The sequence below is a fragment of the Trachinotus anak genome, unplaced genomic scaffold, assembly GCF_046630095.1.
Source record: "Trachinotus anak isolate AG129_WGS33_773 ecotype Australia unplaced genomic scaffold, CSIRO_AGI_Tana_v1 ptg000032l, whole genome shotgun sequence".
Lineage (NCBI taxonomy): Eukaryota > Metazoa > Chordata > Actinopteri > Carangiformes > Carangidae > Trachinotus > Trachinotus anak.
The window spans coordinates 3,209,370-3,236,649 of NW_027273883.1; the positions used below are offsets into that span (position 1 = coordinate 3,209,370).

General features: G+C 40.4%; 1 protein-coding gene across 7 annotated transcripts in view; it reads left to right on the forward strand.

Annotated features, from left to right (window-relative positions):
• The window catches only part of sema6cb (semaphorin 6Cb), a 350,862-nt gene that overhangs the window by 80,372 nt on the left and 243,210 nt on the right, over positions 1-27,280 (forward strand). For all 7 annotated transcript variants that reach the window (XM_071468733.1, XM_071468731.1, XM_071468730.1 and 4 more), the window contains one exon: positions 9,966-10,124. The gene's annotated coding sequence lies outside the window, so the exon portion shown is untranslated. The remainder of the gene's footprint in view (positions 1-9,965; positions 10,125-27,280) is intronic.

The window sequence follows — 27,280 nt, forward strand, 5'->3', positions numbered from 1 at the left end:
ATGGATAAAAGTATAATAAGCATCTTCAGGTGCGAGGAGTTTCTCTATTTCAACATTAGCAACAGCTTAATGTGAGACTGTCTTCGATATTGTAAGATTGCCGACCACAGCTCTAGGCCTTCAGCAAAAGTATTTTAAACAGCTGTTGTAGTCTGACGAAAATTCTTTTCAAGGCTGAAGATACTTAACCTTTACCACAGAGCAGCTCCTTCTTGTTAGTTAGTCAGGAATAGTTAGTAAAAATGTTCAAAAATATTGTCATTGAACACAGTCTGGGTTTTTGCGGAAATGTCCACAACCAAGACTCAGTCTTGAAGCCATGGATGATTCAGCTTTTTTCAGAAAGGAAAACAGCCCAGAATGTTTTTAATTCACCTATAGCAGAATGTGAATGGTTCCTGGCAGGTCATATCCTGCTCTGGCATGATGCTACTGCATACTGTGGAAACAGGTCACTAATGTGAGACTATATTGAACGTTGTGTTCCAGTGGAGACATTCAGAGGTCAAACAGATTCTGAAATTCAATGAACGTTGCTCCACTTTTTCTGTCATAATTGAATCAGTGCCCCAGCCTCTTACTTTTACCTTAATTTGATGCTGAGTAGAGTGCACAGACAGCTACTTCAACCTCCAACAAATCGTCAGGGAAAAGGAAAAAAAAAATTCTGAGTGCACTCCCCTGATTGTATCTGAAGCTGCTCGGGCGTTGGCTTCTCCATGATCCATAAACCAAGCTGCTTGAGAGGACACATCAGAGAAATTACAAGGACAACTAGTTTATACACACCAGTGAAGCTTTTTAATGTGGAATTGTAAAGATGCTTTTACAGGTCCGTGTCAGACAAATTACCGCATCAGTTTCATCCTGCAGTGTGATTGTGTCTGTTCGCACCAAACATAAACAAGGAAAACTCAAGTTTACAGCAAAAGTGGTCGCAGGACGAAGGAGAGGAATTATTTCGCCGTCACATTTCTGCTTGTGTTAATTCACTTAAGCACATAAAAGAGCCCTAAAAGCAGAGAAGCAAACAATAACTTCATGAAGATATCTTCTAAAGACACGACATGTTCCCCAATCTTAGCCTTTATATCTGACAGCTTGTTCAGAGAGGAGAACTTGGACTCATTTCATCTGCAGTGCTACTGCTAGTTTCCCCACAGGAAGATGTCTGACCTTGAGAGAAAAAACTTGTAAGAGATGTAAATGAAGAAAACAGCTTTTTTAAGTCACAAACATCCTGTCAGCTTTGTATGTTCTCTTCTTTGTGGACTTTGTGGAGGCGTAGTGCCTCAGGTGTTTGTCGTCCTCTTTAAGGATTACAGAGCAGAGTTTGGATAGGTGCATAATCCTTTCAAGTTTCTATCTGCCTTGGACCAGCAGTGAAAATAAAAAATATAAAAATCTATCCAAACAACTGCTGACGTCTCCGGGCCCTCATCCTGACCATGATGACAAATTCCAACTTGTCTCTGTCCAGGAGAGCGTGTCCACCTCTGAACTGCTGATCCCACATCTTGACATTTTTTCCTCCTTTCTTTTCTTCCTTTTTGTTCTTGCTGTGTTCAGGGTTGCTCATGTAATAAACGGGAAGGCTGTCGGTGTGTGATCTTGACACACGACCCCCGTGTGAGTGTTGAAACCGAGTGCAGTGGTTATTCATCTCCTCTGGAGCAGTACCGCTCGTCTCACATGGATTAAAGGACAGAGGGGAGACCTCCAGGGAACGTGCCTGGTTATTACCTCTGTGTTTGGCTGCACCGAGGGCAGTGACCGCAGCTTGGCAGCAGGTGGACACAATCTGGCTATTTTTGTTAGCTTTTAATAAAATTATGATTGTGTTTGTGTTTATTTTGGTCCAAGCTGTGTGATATGACACGCGGTTATATGATTCTGCTTCCTTTACTGTATGCAATCAGTGATCTGCAGCAAGAGGTCACTGCAGTCATGTTAGCCTCATGCGATATTGATGTTTGGTGCAACCAGCGCTGACCAGTGGTGGGAGAAGTATCCGGTCACTTTATCTAAGCCACAGTAACTGATGGAAAGTGAAAGTTGTGGAAGAAGCGGCACCCTGCTGCAGTGGTCAGCACTGTCGCACTGTGGCTGGGCCCTGTCTGGGTGGAGTTTGCATGTTCTCCCTGTGCCTGCATGGGTAACCTCCAAGTACTCCAGCTTCCTACCAGATAAACCAGGCAGGTTAATTAGCGACTCTACTGCCTGTAGGTGTGAATGGATGTTTGTCTCTATGAAGCAGCCACCTCCCAGGCTGAAATCACGCCCCACATTCACGTGCATATTTGGATTAGCTGGAGTTAGGTGGAGTCCTGCATTGCCAAGATGGCAACGGCGAGCAGCCCACAACGACGAAGCAGCCCAACGCTGTAGTTCCCCTCAGCCCTGTGGCGTGTTTTAGCGTCTTTCAGCTGATTGTTTTGGTTTTGTGATGTACAGCATTACTGTTTCAGTTCCATCTCACTGCTCTCATCAGCGTTGTTTCTTTCAGAGAGAAAGCTCTGACAAACTCACTGCTCTACCTGCCCAGCACGAAACAACAGACGCAGTAGTGACTGGTGAACATTCAGCCTCCAGATAAACCCACAGATATTTTCCTAAAGAATGGTGGACACTATAACAGGGCTAAAAAAATAGCAGGAGTATTGGAAATGAATGCTAATGTTGCTAACTGTTACACTACTATTTACACTATGAGTAGATTTGAGCTGAAAATCTAAGTTCAGGAGGTTAATAAAAGCCCCAAATCATCTTTCACTAGAACACTGGCAAGCTGATATTGGTCTTTTTGTGATCACATTTATTTGAGCGTGTTTGTGTGAAAGAGTGCAAGAAAAGCACTGTCAACACAGCACGAACATCACCTGGGGACATTGGCTAATTTATGATAATTGTGTGAACAGTGATTTTAATCCTGTCTGAATCTGTTGAAACTTCCACTGAAAATTATCTGCCATATTTGGATGATGACAGATGTCCCCTGACAATGCTAATCCTGTGCAAATTAAACCATTTCAGCCGTCATTTGTCTTCAGTGGGATAATTCTTTGTTCTGAAAACACGTTCTCAATCTTCTTTCTGTCATGAAAGAAGGATGAAAGTTTTGTGCCGAAGTAAAGCTCAAGTTTTGCTTTGCTGAACCATGATGTTAAAAAGGGCACTGGTGAATACAGAAACATTAACTGTGTGGCGTTAATGCATTTCTGAAAATGCACATGGAGAGGGTCATTCATGGGTTACACACACTCCGTGATACTAATAGCCTCCTTCTAATGCAAACAAGGCTAAAGACCATGTAAATACATATATTTGTGTGTGTCTGTGACTCTAAAAATTATTGTTATGCAGCACCCTGTCCCACACCAGCAGACAGCATCAGTGGGAGATGTCACAGTGACAGTAGCTAAACCCGGCACCCTCCATTTGTCTGTCAGTGTCACTTCTGCCTCCCAAACGCTCGTCCTCCCCCTTTATGTTGGTCTTCAAAGCGGGTCACATTTCAACATGGCAGCCCCGGCAATCATCGCTTAATTATGCCCTCCATGCAAAGCAGGGGACACTCACACAGCTGCAACAGCCGCATCCTCCAATTAATTCCTCACTAGCAAATTATTAATGAAACCAAATTCTTCACATTGCTGTGAAAGTAAATAAATGGCAAATCATTATGATGGTAATTGCACGTAGCAGTAATGGTGAAACTGGTCATTAGTGCTCATATTTTATGTATGCATGAAACTCTGTTCCTTAGACCTTGGAGCAGTGTTAACTATAGTGAGAGATGATGAGAGAGTGCGATCTGGTCACAATGACTGGGAGTTTGTGTTGGTTTCACCAAAGGCCAGTTCACTGTATGGGTGTGTGTGTAGGTTTTAGTCCTCGACTTGGTTTTAGGGTTTGGAATCAGGCTCAAGTTAAGCAGAGGTTAAAGGTTGAGGTTAAAGGCTGTAAACAAGTATAAGCATGTTTGTGTCTTGTGTATTCAGCAGAATAGATTAGATCAGAATAACTGCAACACATAAGACTGCATGGCCAAACCAAAATACACCTGCAGCTCCACAGATAAAGGTAAATGAAGTTCTGTTTACATTTATTACCTCACATCCACAGCCTGTGGATCCTTGAGGCCTCGCTGCATTTCCTCCATCATTAAACATTTACAGAGCAGATTTTTAGAAGAATTTGAAACCTACATAGTTTCTGTAATGTACCGTAATTTCTGGACTATTGAGCGCACCTGAATATAAGCCGCACCAACTAAATTGAAAAAGAAAAAAGAATTTGTACATATATAGGCCGCACCTCTTTATAAGCCACAGGTGTCCACGTTGTAACATGGGATATTTACAAAGAAAGATTTTTTTTATTTTTATTTTAATAAGTGCTTTTTTCCGAACAGTGCCTGTAACATGGCAGTAGCACGGCAGTAACAAGCAGTCACAGCAGTAACACGACTGGTTAATAAAAAAACAACCAGCCTACCAGCCGTAGGCCGTTAGCCTACCAGAAGAGTCACTGATCCCTATCTTCATCTTCCTCCTGCGCACTAAAACCACTGAAGTCGTCGTCTTCAGTGTCGGAACTGAACAGCCTCAGAATGACTTCGTCACACACTTTCTCAGTCTCTCTTTCGTTGTCACTCTCAATGTCACTTTCGCCCCCTGGAGGCTGTTAGCCCGTAAAAATCTATAGATTAGCCGCATCGTTGTTTAAGCCGCAGGGATCAAAGCGTGTGAAAAAAGTAGCGGCTTATTGTATTACATCACTTTGTATTACATCACCTGCAAGTGTATGAGTCTTCAAGATGCCAGCTCAACAGTGACTGTAATGGATATTTTTATGTAACTATTAGCAGGAAAGTGAATGAACAAATTTTCCCAACATCTATTCTTGAGACATGATTTTAGGGTGAGACATATGAATGGTTTGGGTTAGGATGTCCCAGTGAACCATGACTGTCACAGTGAGCCAGCATGAACAATACCAGGACCATCAAACTGAACCAACTAAATTAAAATTTAAATTAACTGTTATTTATTTTATTATTTATATATGCCTTTTTTCCACTGTGATGTGTCAAAATGTCTTCCATTAAAGGCCAGTTTTTTAATAGGATAATCAACTCATAATGTGAACAGGGTTGTCTGGCCGGCCCTGGTCAGTATTGTTCATTATGTAGGTTCTTAGTGAGGATGACTGCTCAGTGTCTAAAAAATATCAGTGGAAACAAAAAGAGGAAGTGGATGCCACAGTGGACAGGATATTGACAGGAGCCAATCAAGACTGAGTCCAGCTCTGATGAGTGTCCTGGAGTTAGACTAAAACTCACACAGTGGATATGTGAAAGAATAATAACTTCAGATCACAAACCAGATTTAACAATGCCTTCAGGAATGATGACTAATGTATATAAATGACAGATATTGTGATATCCCATAATGCAGCCCCTAAATTAAAGGGGCTGCATTATGGGATATCGAATAAATGTCCTGTTAAGATGGATATGTTTTTCAAAACTTGTAACAAAAGAGACCCAAATGTTTCCCATCACAATCTGGCCCTTAATTGTCAGAATGTGCTGACAGGCGTATGTTCTGGTCACTTGATGTTGAAAGCATAGTCAGAGGATCCATCTGTGTGTGTGTGTGTGTGTGTGTGTGTGTGTGTGTGTGTGTGTGTTCTATCCATCTGTGTGTATGTGACGTTTGCCATATGTGTTCGCTCCATCTATGTGTTTGACAAGTGCTTCGAGGCCCATGTTGACACTTGGATTAGAGCTGGGGCAGAGGGAGGGAAGGGAGAGGAGCTGGATGGGAAGACTGCATGACCTTCCAAGGATGGGAGTGGAAATGACCGATAAGGTGGAGGGGAGGGACGGCAGCGCCGTGCTGCAGGCGCCTGGCGTCAGCCTGCTCTGCATGGTCAGGGATTTAAAGGCCTAAGGAGGGCGTAAGAAGATGCTCCGGAGATTCTGACCCTGAGCAGCCTAGCTTCTATCTGCTCTGTTGGTTTTTATCTATTTTTAGTGGACTGCTGCATGAATCTCCTTTCCCTCATTTGCGGCAGACCCCAGTGTTTCCTATTGATTTTTCCTCCCCTGTTTTACTTACCCATCCAGACTCCATGGCACGTCCTGGGAAAATTTAAAAGGGTACTTTGTCCTGATGTACACAGACGCAGTCATGCTTCAGATATCAGATGTTAATATCGCAGATGAATTTCTCAGAGGAGACTCTAAATCTGATTTTTCTTTGTTGTTCACCTCTGCCTGCCTGCTCTCCTGTGGTGGATGCCCTCGGAGGGAACAGGATACAAAAGCCCTGAGTAAAGCCTCAACTAACCATTCATTTCCCACTGACAGATGACACAGAGTGATGCATAGCCTGTAGCTTTACTTGATTTATCAAAAAATACACAAAGAGCACAACAGATGCTGAAAGAAGGACAAGGAAAAGGCCATTTGAAATCTGCTGAATGGGTTGCTTTTTGAGTAATATTTGCATAATTGGTTGTTTGCTTCAAAATGATGAATAAATCAAAATACACACATAAAAAAACAGTGAAGTTTAAAGGCAAAGCAGTGTCCACTGCCAACCGAGCATGCAGCATAATATGTGAGCCTCCGCTTCTCTGCTAATGAGATTGTGATTGCAGTGTGTCAGTTTGAAGCATGATCCAAATGATAGGAGAAGAAAAAAAGAAATCAAATTGTATTATTCAACAGAAAAATGAACAGAAAATATGAACCCACACATTGCAATAAACTTAACCTCCACAGTAAACGAAGCCGAGCAAATAATGGTTATCTATCAAAACTGAATAATACATGAAGTTTATCCACACTTTCTTTTTTTAATAGTGAAAACTTCAGGCAGTGCTGATGATGTTTGACTCAGCATTTTCCCAGTGAGGATGTGATGACACAGTTTGTCATCTCACCGCCCCATTTGCTCTGTTAACTGAGATCGACTCATCAATTCACGTTAAGCATGAATGTTTTTATGTTTCCCGTGTTCTGAAACTAGAAGTCGTCTCTGCCACATCCTTGCACGCAGCCAGCCTACTTACGGTCTGCACACTTACAACGTTCAGCAGCTGAGTGCCTCCGTGGCTGCAGGTTTCCTCCGATGAGCAAAAGGAAAAGATGTTCAGCTTTAAGTGCCACTTAATAATTTGGACCATGAATAACAGGCCAGTGTTCTTTGTTTTTCTCCAGTGGCAGCAGGCGGTCCACAGCTTCTCTCACCCAATCAAGCTCCTTTTATAATCAACTGGAGTGCAGTTGGCCCAATCAGAATTATCAGTGGAATTGATTTTTTCCACTGGGCTCCAGGATAATTAGCCAATTTCGACAAGAAGCTAGGTGATTGATTAGTTCAATAATGGTTTGCCCACTTGACTTTGCATAAAGTAGAGAAGGTGAAATCTGGAAACGCTCGCTCTTACTTCAACGTCTTGGTTTGTCTGCTGATTTTTGGAGCATGGAAAAGAAAACTAATCTCAGGAGATGATAATGTAGAAATAGACTTGAGCTGGTGAGAAAAAATCTCTGTGAAGAATAGGTCCATCAGATGAAGAATCAAACCTCTCCTTTTCACCAGTTTTCTACAAAACCCAAGAACTGCCATGACACAAAGAATAATTATCCACAGATGTTAAAGGGCAGAGGTGCAAACATCCATCAAGCTCATTGTCACCAAGCTTCCCATCCCTCCAAAGAAACAACACACCCTCGAAACCAAACCGAAGGACAATAGTTCCGGTTTTTCAGTGTCCCACTATTGCCCGGTCAATGCCGAGTTTCCCATCCTTTAGCCTCAACACAAAGTCTCCTTGTCCCCCGGCGAGGAAGATTGACACATCCAGCCCGGCCTCTTCCAGTGCTCTCTGGTCCCTCGCCCACATATGCTTTGTCTCATCTGCCCTGCCTCATTGGAGCAGTCAGCTCCATTCAGGCAGGTTCACAGGGGGGCATTTAGTCATGCACTGTCAGCTCTGCTGTAGTCCTTTGCCTCTCCCTGTGAGGTGTGTCAGGGGAATGACACATGCACACTCTCTACCCAACCTGATCCAGGCCTGACGTGCATGAAATACATAGTCACACAAAAAATCACATGTGAGCTCAGACTGCTGAGGAGGTTTGTCAGGTGGGTGGGCTTGACATGACTGAACCATTTTTGAGAGTTGCACAGTCTAAAGTGAGAGAGGTGAGCAGTCAGGGGAAAGATAATCATGGCAGCATGTGGTGGTGATTGTGTTTTTACTTGAGGAAATATAAAGTGTTATACAAAACTTTTTCTTTATTTAACAAAAGAAGCTTGTTTCTAAACATAAGCAACATTCAGATTTTTTTTTCATTTTTTCATTACAAAAAAAAAAGTTTTGTGGTTTTATACCTTAATAATATGATTAATTGCTGCTGTGAACAGTTTGAAATTGCAACAGGTGCCGTTATCTCAAATTACTTCAAGGTTAATAATAATAATATATTTACCTTCTATATTTAGATTAACAGCACATTTTACACATAATGTTTGTGTACTGTTACTTAAGTGAAGTTTTAAATGTTACTAGTAATTTACACTGTGGCATTTCTGCTGCAGTAAGAGATCTGAATGTGTATAAACTACATTAAGACTCATTAAGACTGTTGGGTGAAAACTGTAACTCCTGTGAAAAATTGTGCGATGACGATGCAGTTTTATCTAATGAGTTTAGGGATAGGGACAAGGTTGGAGCAGTATAATCCCCCAACTGTCCTGACAGGAGGGGAGTCCCCAGTATTACATCTCGTCATTTCATTTAAATTCCTCAGTTTTTCATTTTCATTAATTAATTTGATCAATTTAACACTTTGACAGTGACCATTCTTCACACTGAGTACTTTTACTTTACTTTGGATACTTGAATGTACTTTACTGCTTATACTAATAGTTGCAGCGATAGCCAATACGTTGTCATTAACAGTGGGTTAAATGACAATGTCTAATGTCACTCAGCTCATTGTTTTAGATGCGGCTTCACTGTTTTGGTTCAGTCTCAAGACTATTAACTGAATATTAGATGTGTATTCAACACAACTACACATAAATGCTAATGATGCTAATGTTGCATAGTTTAAATTAGACAGCTGTTAACAAACATTTTTGACGTAACTTAAAAGGTGACATGTGTCCACAGCGTCTTCCTGCTGCCCCCAAGTGGCTGAAATAGCAGCGATTGCAGGTTGAAAGATTTGACCACAGCTCTCCTTCCATGGGTTTCCTGTTTTTACCGACCTTACTTAAAGGACTCGAGCACTTCGTCCATCACTGCGTCCGTTTGCTCTTAGCACACATGAAAAGCACACAGGACGTGGAGTGACACAGGAGTTAACCTCGTCTTACTGCTCATTGTCTATTCACCCAGCACACAGTATCTGCATATGAAATGTAATCATAGGCTTGAAGTTTTATTAAAGTAAGTGATGTAGAGGATGACTAAGACAGTAATCCCCTCTCAGCTCTGCTCACCCTGTCTCATAATGATAATGGTAAGAAGAATTAGTTTCAGCCTGCTGTTCACACACACACACACACACACACACACACACACACACACACACACACACACACACACACTCAGTATCATCTATCTTGCCAAATGCAAACTGTAACTAAAATTACAAACAAAATCCTTGCACACATCCTCACAGTGGAAGAAACTTCAACACACCAGCACACACACACACACACACACACACACACACACACACACACATATACTTACACATGTACACATACGGTAATTTTGCAGAGTGTATGCCTGTGTGACAGGGCGCTGGTGTGAAGCAATTTCCCCCCCTTGTCATTATTAGATTAGTGCTTGTATTATTTGGGAGAATAAATTGGCCGCGATTGAAATGAATGCCATCAGCCAGGCTCTAATACATATCTCCTCTGTCTCTCCAGCGTGGCGTTGGTTCCTGATTAGGAAATCCAGATGGAGTGTGCCGGAGGGAGAGCACCACCACTACTGTTGTCCTTAAGCAGAGATGAGTCAATCAGCACTGGCTGATTTAAGAGGGACCTCTGCACTCGCGACTAAACCTGGTGACTAAACTTTAAATGGTGAGTAACGAGTGGCAGGAATTATAGTACACACTGTGACCGGAGAGTGGCCTGACTTCCTGTTTGCTTTGTGGGAGAAAACTATTTATCGACTCTGGACGCAGCATGTCCTGCTTTCCCCCCAAATGCCAGACTGTTTAATTTGAGAGAAATTGCAGCAAAGCAGCACAATCGAAAGCAGCGAGCCTCTTTTAAATCACCTGTATCCATCACTTCGAGAGCGGCGAGGTCACGTGGGACCTGACGCCGCGTGCCGCTCCATTAGCAGGTCATGCAGCTTGGTGCAATCCACGCGCTTTGGTTAAATGCTTCCCCTCATTTTTCCCCTTTGATTCGTCGACTGCTGAAATGAGCTGAGCCGGCGCCGCCCGATGACTTTGGCTGTGAAGGGTAATTGATTGGCGGGGATTATCCCCCCTCCAAGTCACCTGCTGATGGAGCCAGGAATGACAGAGGTGAAGCAAGCTGCAACCAGAGAGCGTTCACCTCCTACAGCATGATGCTGAATGTCTCCTGTTATAGTGACAATTGCTGAATGTAAAATTTTAAAAAGAATTCTTTATTTTTAGTGTTCAACCAGTGACCCTGGGCCCGACTCTCAGTAATATTTACCCTTTTCTTCCAATATTGCTGAAACAGCTTAAGACCTCAGCCGAGCTGATCATCTAAAAAAACAATCATCAATATATGATCCATTAAGGAAAATGCATTTCCATCCACTAGTTTTTCCGCAATGTTTCAATTTGTGTAAAAAACCAACCTCTACACTGATGTGGGATGTTAGTGTAGTGATAAAAAACCAAATGCAATGGAAACTAAATCATGACCTAAATGAAGTGGTCAAGCTTCTGCTCAACTGAAAATACTAAATATACAGCAGATGAAAACATCATTCATACATGAAACAAATAGAAATGTCATATTATCATCATGATTTCCACATGGTTTTCCATTGTTTTATATTTGACTGGTGCTCTTTTAATTACATCATTAATTTAATTACATCATCTCAACCAACTGGATAGTTAGAGCCACCAACTCTTTATATGACACACCCTACCCCCGATATTTGCATAAAAAAACATGCATTCATTCACTTATTTGATGCTTTGAGGCTCTACAGCCAATAGGCCTTTTTCACAGCAACATTCTGACAAGTTATAGTCAGAAAACACAGGCTGCAGTCCAGTCACTTCATGGGTCCAAGTGTTGTGCATCCTCTCTCACTGACTTTTGTCCCAGTTTATTTGTAACATAGACACGTAATTGACCTGAAAAGAAGTTAGCTGTGAGGTGGAAACATCCATCCTGACTCAGCTCAGCTTCTTCATGGCAAAGTGGTCAGTGCTCACACAGAGCACAGAGTTTGAGAGCAGTGTTTTATTGCTTATGATACGTGAGAAATTTTCCAATATGGCTCATTTTTACAGTAAAATCTGTATGTATGGAGGGATAAGGTAAGTGGTCAGAGGCAGTGGGCGGCGGAGGGACTCGTCTACGGATAAATAAATTATCAGACATTGTTCAAAAGAATTTCAATCGTGATAAAACACGCGATTAATCGCGATTAAGAAAAAAATAATCATTTGACAGCCCTAAACATGATACAGCACAGTGAGTTCAAATTATTGATATTCAATGTTGCATACTTTGTAACTCTACTTTGACCAACCCATCGGTGAATATAATGTGTAGAAACGGCCTTAAGTTCACTTTAAAAAGCAGCTGCTGAAACAACAGATACAAAAGTATTAGAACCAGAACAGCCAGGTTCTGTAACAGCACTAATCAAGAGACTGTGTTGTTATGACTCTCATCCATTGTCCAGCATCATGGTGTGTATATGCAACTGTACGACTCATGCTTGGTTGCTTCAAATACTAACACTAACACTATGATCACTACAATACTTACACTTCAAACAACACACTAGTAAAGTGTAAAATAACATAGGACCTTTAACATATCTTTTGGCTTGTGAATCACTAAATCATTGCTTACAGGGAAGCCTTGAAAACTGCCCTACATTTGTAATGCTCGCTTTGAAGCTTCAGCATCAAGTGTTACATTGACATTACATCCTACTCACTCTGTTTGACTGACAGGTGAATTCTGGAAATTACAAGGTAGGACCTCAACAGAAATTGCTGCTTTACAACAAAGACGGGAGACAAAATATCAGGAAAATAAACGTATATATGACCTGTTGAGAAATGTTATTTTGATTTTTGTGTTTCCTTTCATATTCCACTGAAACTAGCCAGCTTTAGCTTCTCTCAGCCTTCCTGTGAAGAAAAAGAAAACCATGAGTTACCTAATGGGTTATTCAACGATTGTAAAACAGAAACCTCTTGCTTTTCTGGGTGTGTGTGTGTGTTGTTGTTTTTTTTCTTTATCCTGCCTCTCCAGAGGCTTCGCATCCTCTCTGCCTGTCCATCAGCCTGCCTGGCAACATAATTAGAGAGCTTACAACAACAGTATCCACCCGACGGGCCTCAGCACACATGAATGCTTACTCCACTGCCACACACTCAAGAAGCCACCCCAGTTCATTCTGTCCACCACTTCAGCTGCAGTGAAGTTCCCCCTCTGTCTCTGTCTTCCTCTCTTCTCTCTTTGAAGGGGCATTTCTTTTCCCTCCCGCTCTGCAGAGGCCTGAGGGAAGCAGCTGGTCTCTGTGGGTTGCTGCCGAGGCAAGGCGGCGAAAAAACAGACAAATCAGAGAGGCCTAATTGTTTTTTAATGTGCTCGGCTGCATGGCGGGAGGGATTGTGAACATGTGTGTTTGTTTATGTGTTGTCTTCTTTTCTTTATTTTCGGTGTCGTATTCATGTGTATTAGCACAAAGGCATGAGAGATTGTGTTTGCTGTGTGCAGGCGTGCTTTTAATTGTATACACAATATTTCTATCTGTGTGCTGTGATGGTGGAGGAAAGCAAAGCTATATTTAATTTAGATTTCATAAAACATTACCCTACACTCTCTTAAGAGCAGAGCACAATTACTGGATAATGATCATAATTTCCTGGTCTGGGAAGATGAATGAAGATCAGACAAACATGTTGCTGCCAATTATTCTGGTGTCTTCACTGTGATTTTAGTCTAGACTTAAAAAAATAATGTTTCATTCAGTCTCATTTTATATATATATATATATATATATATATATATAAGTTCTTCTATATGAATAATGTCAGTTTGACCTTTGCAGATACTCACTTCAGTCTGCGTTATTGCTGATGAACTGTGATTCAACATTTATTGAGCTGTCACTATGGCTGTGACTGTGATGTAAAAGCATTTTTTTTTTTGAAATAATAAGGTACTTCCTTTTACAGACATTTTCCCCAGTGGCCCATTCAAGCAAGCTGATTGCTACCTGTAGCACTAATAGTGTCACAGAGGCAGGCAGGGACACTTTTAGTCACTGGTGTCATGAAAGCCCTAAAAGTTCTACTGAAAACAAACTTTTATACATTTTATACTTTTACTTTTATACATTCATAGGTATGACGACTAATGGTGACTGAGTTTGGAGGATTTAGGAGGGTTCTCAGCTGCAGTGACTTGGCATGTAACTGTAAGTCTACCTGATGTTTAGCTGCAGCCAGTTTTTCCTGTTATCTACATCGCCTCTGCTGTGATTGGTATTGATTTGATAAGTAAAATCAATAAATGGTAACAGCTTCTACCAAACTTTAAGTCAGTGTGAAGAACAAGTGCAGATTTTTTTTTTTTTGGAAAGTAATACAAGCTCAGGAAAGTGCAGGCTGAGAGCTCATTTTAACCACAGTTGTAGTGCTGCACTGAAATGACACTTTTTGTCTCCAAGTGAGGAAATTCGTACTGAACATAATCCGGTTGAAATTCATACACATGTTTTAAGCACACAAAGATTCCTAATCATCATGTGTAATGCATGAGAGCCAATAAAAACAAAAAAACATATAGTTGTCGTGGCGTTTAAGTAAAATTCAGAAATGTTAACCTTGTATTGGCACTACTGCGGAGCGGCTTCATCCTGGGAACTGTGTCTGTATAATGATAATAATAATGTCCATCTAGCAGATGTTTAGACATTTTACAGAACAGGTGAAAATTTTGAGCTGCTGCAGCAACCTACCAGGCTGAAAATTAGGTAACAAAAACTGCAGTCCCTCTAATGACCACTCCAACAGTGAGTCAATCCCCATAGACCTCCATGTTAAAAAAGTTAAACTTTCCAGCAGAAATAAACCCACTCTGATCTTTAAAACTGCTCCTCAGAAGCCTATGGGTGATGTCACAGAGCCCATGTCCATCTTTATATACAGTATTTGCTGACACTACAGAAAAGGTTAGTGGATTACTGTCTGTGCCATTCCTGCAACGATGGCTAAATATGTGTTTATAACTGCTTACAAGGGTGTTTTCCTTTGTTATAAGCCATGTATTGATTGATTAGATACTGTTTGTAAATGCTTAATAGGGGGTTGGATTAAGTGTTACCCAAGTGGTTCTCTCAGTGGCGCCTCTTTGACTATATCAGTTCTGCTGGCAACAAAGCGTCTTTTTATTTGTCACACTGCATCAAAATTCTCCTCTGGAAACTGAATCTCATACTTCAAAGCTCTCACCAACAGCAGTGGATTCTGGATCTAGCAATGACTTCTTCATAATGGCAGAACCACTTTTAGCAAGGCGTCTGTCATGTTTTGAAGACATTAGGCACACTGCCAAATGTTGTAATTTCTGCAGAGCTCCTTTTAAAGGCGCCATTTGAAGCTGTGAAAAGGCAGATGAAATTACATAAAACTAGCACTGAAGCAAAACGTCTTTAGAATAGATGAAAAGCTTCCGTTAATGTGTGAATTATTTCTGATTTATCCACATTAGCAGCAACAATTAAATCTCCTGACATTTCGAACAGATTTATTTTATCATTATTAAACTCAGTGATTGATGACAGGATGGCTCATTTTGCTGTCTAGATCTTAATGTCACAAGTGGAGTCGTCCATTAATTAATACTGAGTGAAGTTACCATCCATTACTAACAATCTCAGCCATTATAAGAGTATATACACATATCCAGGAACAAATGAACATTAGAAAGTTAAGCTGCAATAATCAAATACCCACAGTGTTTCTTGCTTTGAAAACTAAACCAAGTACACAAAGCTATATTGATTTAAATCCTTTGTCTAAGTCTTCTGCCCTCACTGTGGCAGGTGCACAACTATTCAGCGAGCTGAAGGCAGTAGTTGGCCTTTAAAGTTTTTGATCCCATAAACAAGAGTTAGACCAAACATGTAAAATGAATAATAACAAAAATGAATGATGAGCACAATGTTACCAGTGAAAACTCAACATCAAGTCCTCATAGGAAGTACAACACAGTAATTAATCCTGAAAAGATACACTTACATTTGAAAGGATTCAACTTCAAACAAGCAGTTGCTCAGCACATTAGCCTCAGACAGTTATGGCTGGCTTGGTCAGCAGTAAAGTAAACTGACTGCAGAAAAAATCATTTCGACTGAATCACTAATTGCCACAGTGGCAATAAATATAAAGGTACCAAGGAGTACCTTATGATGACCCAGCAAAGGTGTCTAGGAGGTGGATAAATCATGCCTCTGAATACTGGTCACAGATCTGACAAAAGGTTGGATGAATCATTAGCTACGCGGTCCTCGAAGGCGTGACCTTTGTAGTCATCGTTGACTATGAAGGCCAAACCAAAATGAGATGGTCTAGTCTACCAAGGATTTCCGTTTTATTCCACCATAGCTAAACGGTCCACCATGTTCTCATTTTAAAAAGTGATTCATCATCACTGTTCAGTCAATCTTGGGAAAGGTTGGGCAACGATGGATCCAACAATCCAATCATTGGACAAAGGACACTTCGGAATTGGACAGCCTTGTTGCGCCGCTGTGACGCAATTGGTTTTCAATTACAGCCTTCAAAGGATTGAGACAAAGCTAATGTCAGTTATTGTCAGTTTATGGTTAAACTGCTATGGACATGGCCCAGTTTTCACTAATACTGAAACACTGTTAAAGTAAGAATGACATGTAGCTTTGACCATCTGGGTAACCACCCTTATGCACTTTTAGTAAAGTGCCAAAGTACTTTATAAAAACTTGTACAAAAGTAACTTTGTGCCTGTGTTGAACCCTTATGCCAAAAATAAACCCAGCTCTGCATGAAGGAGTGCCCCTTGCACTTGCACATTTCTTACTGCTGTTTCACTTGAGCTTTCCACCAGTGAACCAGCAGGGAGCATTTATTGTGAAGGGCACATGTTTAATAATCTTGAGAATGAATAAATCCACCTCATGTTTTATTGCTCTTGTATGATTATTTCAGGGCCACTCTTTTTTGTTACATGTCTTCCATTACTAAGGAATTCCTGTAGATGAAAGGAACCTTGATTAGGATGTAAGATAAAGTTGTTTTTTGCTGTGTAATGTTACATGTGAGATGTTACGTTCTTGCGTGACAAATGCAGCTAATTTATGAATTTATGTGGGCAGGGAGAGGAATGTGTGTGACACAATAAAGCTAAAAGTAACTTAGGTTTGGAAATACAATGTGTGTTGTGAAAATTCGTCAGCAGATAACATGGACATATTCAGCCGCATTTAGGTAGCAGATCAGCTTTAGATATTGCAGGGAGGAGAAGTAGAAAAAGTGAGGTATTAGATAAAGAGCTGCAGGTGACGGGCTTTTGTTACTCCAGTTTGTGCAAACCAGCACGTCCAACTCATCATCAAGGTAAACAAAGCCTTTCCCTTCACCTTGCTGCCCTGTGAAAAACCACAACTTAAATGGTTACAGATGCTCAAGGCTCAGCTTGGCACGATTATCCACACCCCGATCAACAAGAGCACACAATGGGAAGAAGAATTGAAAATCTGCTCTTTTCTATTTCACAGTATTTTAAATGATTAAATGCATGAACTAACATTATGAACAGAGTGTCACTTCTACATAACAAGTAAATATTAATTATTCCTGAGACTAAAGGTGATTCTTGGCAGGCATACCTTCTTAACTTCACCCCTTGGCAGGTGACTGAATGTTCACTCAAACACTGAGCCAGGGAATGATGTAACCATGGGTTATGTTTTTTGCATAACTTGTGTGTGCAAAATTTATGCACTTATATAGTCCGTACACTGGTTCCTACAATACCTGGAGGACTAAAATAGCTTCTCATTATAGCACAGTTCACCATTTGGAAGGTGGGATTACTGTATTTGCCAGTAGATGGTGTTGGGGTTCATTAATGACATTACTTTTGCAAAGAACTGCAGTACAGGCTCAGAGGAAACAAATGAGAGACCATCTGCTGTTCATGCATAAAGAAAATGAACATGAAACTGTGTTAGAGTTGAGATCATGGTTGAATAACACTGTGCAGCCAGTGCTTCCCACCACAAACGTGCCACTGTGCATCTGCAAACATTTTACTTAGTCTTCATCTGAATAAGCTAAGTGTTCATTGTTGTGGTGGTTTCTCATCCCTCTTCCTACCAATCTGTCTTCTATTTTGTTCTTTTAAGTGATGGTGACTATAATTATTAAGCTAACTAGGTACTTTTTTTATTTGCAGAGAGATGGAAAATACAAATGCAGTGAAAAAACTGCAGAGGACAAGTGAACCGTTTGTGATTGTAGCATGTCAAGAGAGTGAAACAAGACAGGTTTGTTAATTTAAAAAAAAACTAAAATGGGTTTCATTTTTGAAGGGTCTGTCAGACATTTTCCCTTCACACTTTACTTCAATAAATCCAGCCCACACTTTAGCCACATGCTTGTTTTCTTCTTTTTGCTTCTAAGATGCAAAGATAAGCACAATTTTTTGATCAAAATGAAATTTCAATTTGCATGGTCTCGTCTTTACCTCAGTTTGCATCAGCCTGGCTAATTTGCACCTTATCATGCCCACTTACATCTTTCCTAACCAGTCGTCCAACCTGAACAACCATACAGGTCGTTTGAGCCAACCCTCTGATACGACCCATAGAAGGGTCTCCTGAAACAGTGCACCTATGGTGGCAGGCCTACCCAACCTTTGTCGTCATGGTTACAATAATAAACAGTCATGGCTTGCTTAGGTTTTGGCACTAAAACCACTTGGTTGAAGATCGTAATTTGTGTTAAAATAAGTACTTCCTTAAGATTAGAAGATCTTTGTTGTCATGTTACAATACAAAAATGTGGTTAACGTTGTCAAATGGTCATGAAAGGAACAACACGCACACGGGAATCAGACACCAGTATCCTGTGTGAAATTCCAGTTTTAGTTGACCCAGCCATCCACCCCAACTTTCTCCAAACATGGACTTTATCGCTCTATAAACTACGTCACTGCATTTTACTCTTTGCCACTGTTATAATTACTGTGACCACTAGATGTCACCTAACAACAAATGGTTCCTTTTTTAAAGGACCGTCTTGTCTTTCTATGCACTTAGAATGCAATCGATTCATTAGGAAGCAACTGCCTCTTTGTGCATCTGGCAGACATCATGCAACATTCAATTCAATATTTACTCTTTTTTTAGCTCTGATTTGGTTTAGTTTCTACTAACTCCTGAGATAAATATCTGACTTGGTTGCTGTTAAAAGTTCCATTTTCTTTACCAGCTGCTTGGTAACTGTCTGTCCAGTGTTTGGTTCTGGGCTGGTAGTGTACAGTGGGTTCATCAGAGCTTGTTTGCAGAAAACAGCTGCCTGCTGCTGCTGGAAATGAGGTTGATGAGAGTACCGAGACAGAACCAAACAGTAAATGTGCCATAAATGCAAATATATGAGAGCAGAGTTGACTAGATTAATCAGCGCAAGCGACCCATTTCACATTACATGTAATCAGTTCATTCATTGTGAATATACAAAATATTGACTCATGGAGCTTCATGGAACATAGTGCATCCTGATTAAAACACACTTAGCTTATTTCATGGTTGCATCTGCCACTCTCTCTGAAATGCAACAATCACCATTTTACTCACTATAATATATATTTCCTGTTGCCTGACACCCGCCTCCATAACAAACTCATTGCACTTATTTATTGTAGAAAAAAAGAGAAAAGGGAGAGAAAGAAATAGCCATCAGCACTCAAATGAGACAAATTGGCTTTTATCCATTGATGCTGTATGTGCAGCAGCATATGCAAGCATTTCTCTGAAGTCAGAACAACATTATTAAGTCAAATTAAGCTGTGTTCTGCACGCTGGAGCTGAGTGCTTGACCCTTTCTTGCCAGAGGATACCATCTCCTTGTGCTGGATTAGGAGGCCCAATTGATCCTGTCTATGGTTTAAATCAGGCCATCTCTGGACTAATGCACCCAGACTCACCACCGGGCTCACCCACCCTCATTAACACCTCCCTAACACTGACGAGCTTGTTCTTCCCACACTGACGTCATCTAGATTTTTTTTTTTTTTTGCTCCTCAAGGCTGTCTACTTACCACGTCCCCTTCGGGCACAGTGTTGCACACTCCTTTGTCGTTATTTTTGTCTGTTGGGCCCCTTATCTCGCCTCCGTTCCCCTATTGCTGTTTTTGTCTGCAGAACTCTCCCTAATCCGCCCTCTCTATTTTTGTCTGTCTTGGACTTGGTGAGAAAGGCTGAGGGAGCGAATGAAAGGGAATTACAGAGTCCTCTGTGTCATTGAAGCCACTGAGACTGACAGTGAAAAGCCAATAATGAGCCCTCCATCCTTACTTTCCCCAGACACTGACCAGACTCCTGTCTGTCCAGCAGGCCTTGTCTTTTTGGGGTTCAAAGGTCATTCATCTTGGTATTACAGAGACTGTCACACACACTTTCACTATGACTCTGAGTTTAATTTGAGTTAGTTTAATCTAATTACGTAAACATTTTGGATGATGGATTTTTAGGAGCCTATTCTAGTTGCAATTACTGAGATTCAAGACTATTGATTTATTTCAGAGTAGAGCTACAGTAGATTGTGTTGAACCTTGCCAGGAGGCAAACTACACTATGAAATGTAGTGTATATCCTTAGCTAATTATTGTCAGGAAGTTGCACTGCAAATCATCAAGCAAACTCACCCACTCCACACAGTCATTGATTGTTTGTGGCGTTCAACACATCAACATTTTGTATTGAGTATCATTTCATCAACGGGCATGTTTGTTAGTATTTGCTGTGTTAAGCAAGAAACTGGATTGATTGTGTTGAGTATGCACTACTTGTAAAATCAATAGCATAAATACAACTCAAACATAAGAGCATAGAAGCATGGCCATTGTAGCAGTGCTGCAAAAAGAAGGAAATTCCACACAGAATTACATTAACATTAACAGCAGCATCAGCACTGCAGAAGATGAAAGCATAATGACTTAAGCTGGTATTTAGGGTTATCTCATTAAATCTGCAAAGAATTAGAAGCAATCTGACAACATCTAATTCTTTCCCAAACCTTTTGTTCTTACTTCGCTGGGTCCTTTATGTAACAACACCCCCTTTGAATAAGTTAGTCAGAGGGTTCCCAAACATGGAAAGATTACTGCAGGATGTAATAACCTTATCTGGTTGATGCAAACTGGATTACAAAGGCTAGAAAATACCTTAGCAACGCTTATCATGCTAACATTGCACAGATTGCTGCAATTGATTTAAATAGCATGTTGCTTGAGGAGACCTCATCCAGACTCAAAGCAGATGGTGATAGCAGAGAGGTGGAAGTAATTAAAATGGCTAGTCCTTGGTGAGATGGTGGACTGACGCCTTCCCTCCACCTGTGCTGAGCCTCAACTACAGCAACACTCCCACAACAACTCAGACAAGACCAAAAATAATACACTGCTTGCACACAACATGTGCTCTGAATGACTTCTCACTATTTTATCCTGTTCACATTTGTCATGATGAGTTCATTTCTATCTTGGCACAGTGACAAAGCCTGTGGGCACAATTGCCAGGCATACCGTGGTTATGATTTTGGACCCCATTTGGCTGCGGTCAGGGGATGGTTTCCATGGTGAGATAGTTTATCAGTCTGGTGGATCCAGTAGTAGTGGACCCAAAAGTCTGCCCATAGCCCAATACTACTTATTGTTTAGAGTTAAATTTGTCTAAAAATTCAAACTCAATTACATTTTTCTTTTGAAAACTTGTGGGCTGTGCATGTTTTGTGAGAGATTGTTTTTATTCATCGCTCCCAGCTGCACAGGCCTCAGTATTTAGTGTGTTTAACCCTATTGCTTCTCTCTGGTTTGGACAAATTATTTCTATAAAAGACAGCAGACACCTATGCCTTCACCTTTTTTACTGTAAAGCTTTAAATAAAGGTGTATTTGTGGACCTATAGTTTAGTCGCCCATGAAAAGATGGATATAAAACATAATCAGCTCTTTACTGTATAATGAGCAACACGTTAACACACCTGTGTGGTCACCCCACTTCGTGAAACAAATACTCGGAGTAGGTGGACTTTAAAAATGTTATCGGCAGTAATGTCTTGACTGAGTAACTCTTTATATTCACACTGTGCGACCTTCAGGAAATTGTGGCTCAGGCTGGCCATTGGGAGCTTAGTGGTGTGTGCAAAAGAACGTTGAGGATCATTAAACCAGCAACAAGGTGCAGGCGGCATCGTCATAAAAGAGACCTAACCTGTAAAGTGTGACTTCGGTGATTCTCAGTGTGAAGCTACAACCTTGATAATAGCAGCTAATGATGGAAAGGTGCCATGTTTTCAGGTCCAGAGATAATATCTCTATCTATAACAAGCCTGTGAGTATTTTTGAAATGAACTAGAGTTTGAGTGAAACATATGCACTTACTTTGACCTCTACAGTGAAATCACACTTAGCCTTAGCATTGGATTCTAATGTAAATGTTTCAGAATTAGGTATACTAAAGGTTCTTTCACACCCAACCCATTGGTGTGGTTCAAACAAATACTGATGTGTTTGACTCTTTGGCCGACGTAAAAGCTGTCACTCAAACTATGGTGTGGATTAAACAACCGGACCAAGATTGTCTAAAAGGCTGGGTCTCTGTGCAGGTCCAAACAAACTTTGGTGTGATTCCTTTGTGTTGTGAAATTAAAGCAGGCAAACCACAGGATTATATGAAGGTAGATTTTAGCATGAATTCAAAAGCTGAATTACTATGAAATCCATCTTTTGATCTCAAATTGCTCTCCTGATCTGTAAAAATGATGTATAACCATGGTAACACAAATACCTGCCAGCATGTGAGTGATCTCATCAATCACAAAGTGAAGTACAGAGTGAGTTGAAACATGGGTGTGTTTGGCTTAATTAGTACTTCTGTCTTGTTGTATCTGTACCTTACTCACTCCTAATCTATTTTGTCAATATTAATGATATATAAGTTCCAGTTAAAGTCTAAATTACTAAGGCTCATAATCTGTTATTTTTTTGTGACACCAGAGAAGATAAACACATCAGGTTCAGTAAAGTTCACCATGACTTGCTGTCAGTCTCTGGAATTTGACTTCCTCATGCAAATTCATAATGCTGCAGGATGACAGTTGCCAAAGCTGTCCAGTCAATGTCAGTGCATATAACTTCATACATCTTGGTTTTTGTGAACATGAATCAGATGTGCCATTTTTTAATTGGTTGAGGTATAAATCAAACTATAGGTATGAAACTGTCCTTGTGATCATAGGGTGCTTTTACTCCTAACCTGATTGAATCAGTTAAAACTAATCCTGGTGCTTTTGCCAGATTAGTGAGGTTCTACAGTGCAGTCAAAACAACCAGACCAGTTGTGGTCTGAAAGTAAATAATGGTAAACATGTGATTTTAACATTAATTCAAAAACTAAAATACTATTAAATTTATCAACTCATTGTTAATTGTCCAAGAAGTAATCTTAAAGGAGCTATTTGTAAGTTTTGCTATTGCTACATAACCAACATTAGCATTAACAGGTGTTTACTTATCGGTCTTGCCAAGAGCTTCAGCTAACATTGTATTTAAAAGACACAAGTTTATAATATGCCCTCTGAGCAGCATTACTTTTTCAGGGCAGACTGGATGCTACATTATCAGAAAATGATGAGATTGGCCGACCAGGCCGGGGCTAGGTTGTTAGCATGCTAACTTCAGTAGAAGAAGCTATAGAAATAGAAGCTCTCCAGGAACAACAGTTTTTCTAGTTAATGCTAAAGTTAGCTATACAGCAAAGGCAAAATAGGTCCTTTAAGCAAATCAGCTTTAGTTTTTTTAATTCAAATTATTTGTCAAACTTGGTAACAAGTAAACACAATCAGCGCATGAGTGAAAGTGTCTTTAGTCTCAGTAGAATGCATCAGAATTACTATAGTAACATAAAATACATTGGGACCGGGACACAGTGACACCATATAAGGCTAAGCAACAGTAAAAATAAAGTGAATTATCTACAGTGTATTATGTATAATGGTCCACTAATCAGACTCTTCTGACGCTTTAATTATGCCGAGTGGTGACGAGAAATCGCCTCAGCGCTGTCTGCAAATGTTTAAACGCTGACAGAGCTGACATCTGCTGTTGTGTCAGGTGTAAGAGTTTACTTTCATGAGCTGCATGAGATACAAAGTCACAACCACTTCCTAGGCCCATGATGCACTTGGGCTCAGCATGGACTTTTGTTGAGACAGCAGTCCATGCCAAAACATGAAAGTAATGTTCAATAGCGGATTATTAGTTGTACACACACACACACACACACATACACACATAAAGAGTGAAAAAAAGAGAGGAAGAAGAAGCTCTTCCTCTAACTTTATTTATTAGTTTTAATCCCAAAACTGAATTTGGCCAAAAGTGTTTAAATCCTGCTCCTTTTAATGATCTGTCGGCTAATTCTTTATATAGCGGCTGTGGTGTCGGGATGCAAGACACTGAGACTTCTTCTTTGCTTTGCATATTTGAAAAAGCCACTAACATCTTTAAATCACAAATAACTTTGAAGTAGTATACTCTCATTAACTCCAAAACTCTTAATCTTAAAGAGGATGAAAATACAGAGAAACTGAGACAAATCCATTCCAATGGCCAGTGAAAGTTTAACTCTGAAATCCAGAAGAAAAACCACAAATCTGTTCCCATTTAGCCTGATTTATCTTTATTATCTTATCCACAGTTATAGGCTGTTTATTTTATTGACAAAACAAACTCACTGCAAGGTTCATTTGGTGTTCTGGGGCTTTCAACCATATCACCCTGTCTTCATCAGGAGACTGAGTTTGCTCAGTTGTGTGTTTCTGATTTTCAGTTTATCTGGGACTTCTCATCTACATTGACTTAAAAATTGAGTTTGACAGTTTATGAGCTGAACTTCATTGATCTGTCGAGCTCAGCCTTTTATTTTGTTGTTGTAACGAGATACTGTGGAAGAAAACACACTGGAGAACACTGAGACTGAGAGAAAGACCAGATGATATCAGGGGTCAATAAATTGTGAGAAATAGCGCAGCGGAGCTTCATTTCAGTCGGCATCACTTTCTGAGGAGAGGAAGAAAAGCAGACTGTGTTAAACTCTGATGCCATAATCACAACTTACTCAGAGACGTGGGGGTCATGAAAGGCAGGGCGGGGTTATAATATACACCCACTGTAACAGATGAAACCTGATTCAAGTCTATGGCCCTTTGTGAGCCACTTGATAAGTGTCAAGTGTAGGAAACGTAACGCGTATCAATGCTCTTGTCAACCACCACTATTCATTAGCTGATAGCATGTTGTGTTTTTTTGGCAGTGTTGCTGTTGCTCTACTTGAGTCTGCTGGGTCCACCACAGTTTGGATTGGACTGAATTATCTTAGTGTCTATTTGAAAATGGACCTGAATGTCCATTTTGCATAAGATTTCATTTTGTGAAAATGAATGTATGCAGTTTGGACTCCTGACGACCTCTGATGCTAACACTTTGATCCTTGTGTTGCAGGTTTCCATTACAAATAATTGACATCTTGTGTGGTATATTTTAAACATCTTATACCCTTTTTACACCAAATTTAGGGGGTAAAAATGGGGGATATTAAACTATTTGCAGAAGAGAAACACTAAAAGGGTACAAGCTTGAATCTGAGACCATCCCATTTCTCATTATTTTCCCCAGTGGCCACACCTACAGGAAATGTCAACAGAGGAGGATCATGAACTGAACTGTGCAATTTATCTACTGTTGCATCAGAAATGCTGGGAAAACACACATATATCGTACACATATATAATGTGTATGCTGCATGTTATTGCTTCAACTCAAGCATTTTGCCTGAGTTCATAACAGCTGCTTCTCCTGTGTCATGTCAGTACATTTACATATTTTCAAGATGAGCTAAATCACAAATGTATGTAAATGATCGATTTTCATCAGAAGATAAATTACATCTCATTATTGGGTGTACACGTGGAAGCCTGTGTGTGTGTGTGTCTAAGCAGAAGGGGGGGCTTTCCGGAGCCTGTGATGGCATTCATCAAGTGCTTCATATTGACTACGGAGCTTTAATGTAATTTCAAGAGTAAAAAATGATCCACAGTGTAATGCACCCACAGCGCACTGCATTTAAAACCTATTTTTCACCGACAGCTTGTCATCAATAGTTCCCAGCCATTTTTCCAGCTGTTTAGCAATGTTAAATGGCAACATATTTGTACCTGTGTAATCAGAGGAGTGTAGACTGATTCTGGTTTGTCTGCTTGGTACAGATGGTCAGCACCAACCTTTCATTATCTCTTCCTGTGAAAGAAAGACACCCAAAGAAAGGTAACACAATTACACAGAAAGCAATTAGTTCCACGCTCTCTGTGTTGTGAAACTGAGGGGTGTAATTACGTAGATGAAGTCTGTGATGGCTATGAATGTCTCAGATATGAGACGGCGCCATTACCCTTGTGTTTTTAATTAGTCCGTCGCTCAATTTTTGCTGCAATATTAGGGGTAATGTTGCAGGGGAGAGAACGTGGTGGAGACACAGGCACACGGGCACAGTTTTCATAACTCACACTGAGCTGTTCCACTATCACTTAATGTAGCATGAAACATCAAAAGGTTGGATCCAAACACAGCAATACATCAACTGATAGGGCTTTTTATTGATCCAATAGTTGTACTTTGAAATACACTTCTCAGCTGAATGGGTTCTGTGGTGAAATTGCTTTTGTGTGTCTATACTGAATCTTCTCTGAAACATCAAAATATCCCATGACTCACTCACCCAATGCTCCTGGCACCAGTTTGACTAAAAACCTAATAAGCTATAAGCTGTCAGATGATCCACACACACACACACACACACACACATACATACAGTACCTCCACACAGGTTCTTTTCTATTTTCTCGTGTTATTATTTAAATTCAGTCAATTTTAATCTATAATCATATGAATGGAAAACATCATCTCAAAGCTTTACTCTTGCTATGATAGTCACGATTGGGCTACATCCATGAGATGGGTTAGCAAGGTTGGCATGCTAATATAACTTTTTGTCATAAAAAAAGGGAAGTGTAACTTTTTTTTGCAGAGTTGAAATCTTTGTAGCTGTGCTAGCATCATTTCAGGGAGGGCAGTATCAGTCTATGGTTGGTCTGTTGGACCACCACTTTGGACCAGATTTAAATATCTCAACTATTGAGGGGACTACTATGAAATTTTTCACATTCATGGTTACCAGATGATGAACCGTACTGTCCTAGGTTATTTCCTGACTTCTTATAGCACACAACCAGCAGGTCAAATTTTGAACTTTTTAAAAATTTGTAAGTGAAAGGACATTCATGGTCCACTGATGATGTATCCTAATAACTCTGGGATCATCTGACTTTTCCTCTGACATCAACTCTGGCATTTGTAGTTCTGAGTGAAATTTCTCAGCAAAATATTATATGGTTGGCCATGAGATTTGTTTCAGACGTTCATGTTCCCCACAGAAGGAACTTTAACAACTCTTGTGATCTTTTCATCTAATGCCATCGTTAAGTCAAAATGTAGTTTAAAATTAAATACCTGCAACTTGGCTGTTGACTCTTACACTGTCTCAAATCGGATTCTTCAGTCTGTGCACTCACATGTAATACACTGTGTACACTGAATACTCACTGGCATAGTGCATGAATCCCGACAGAGTAGTGCTGCACCAAATCAAACACTGGCATGACAATCACACG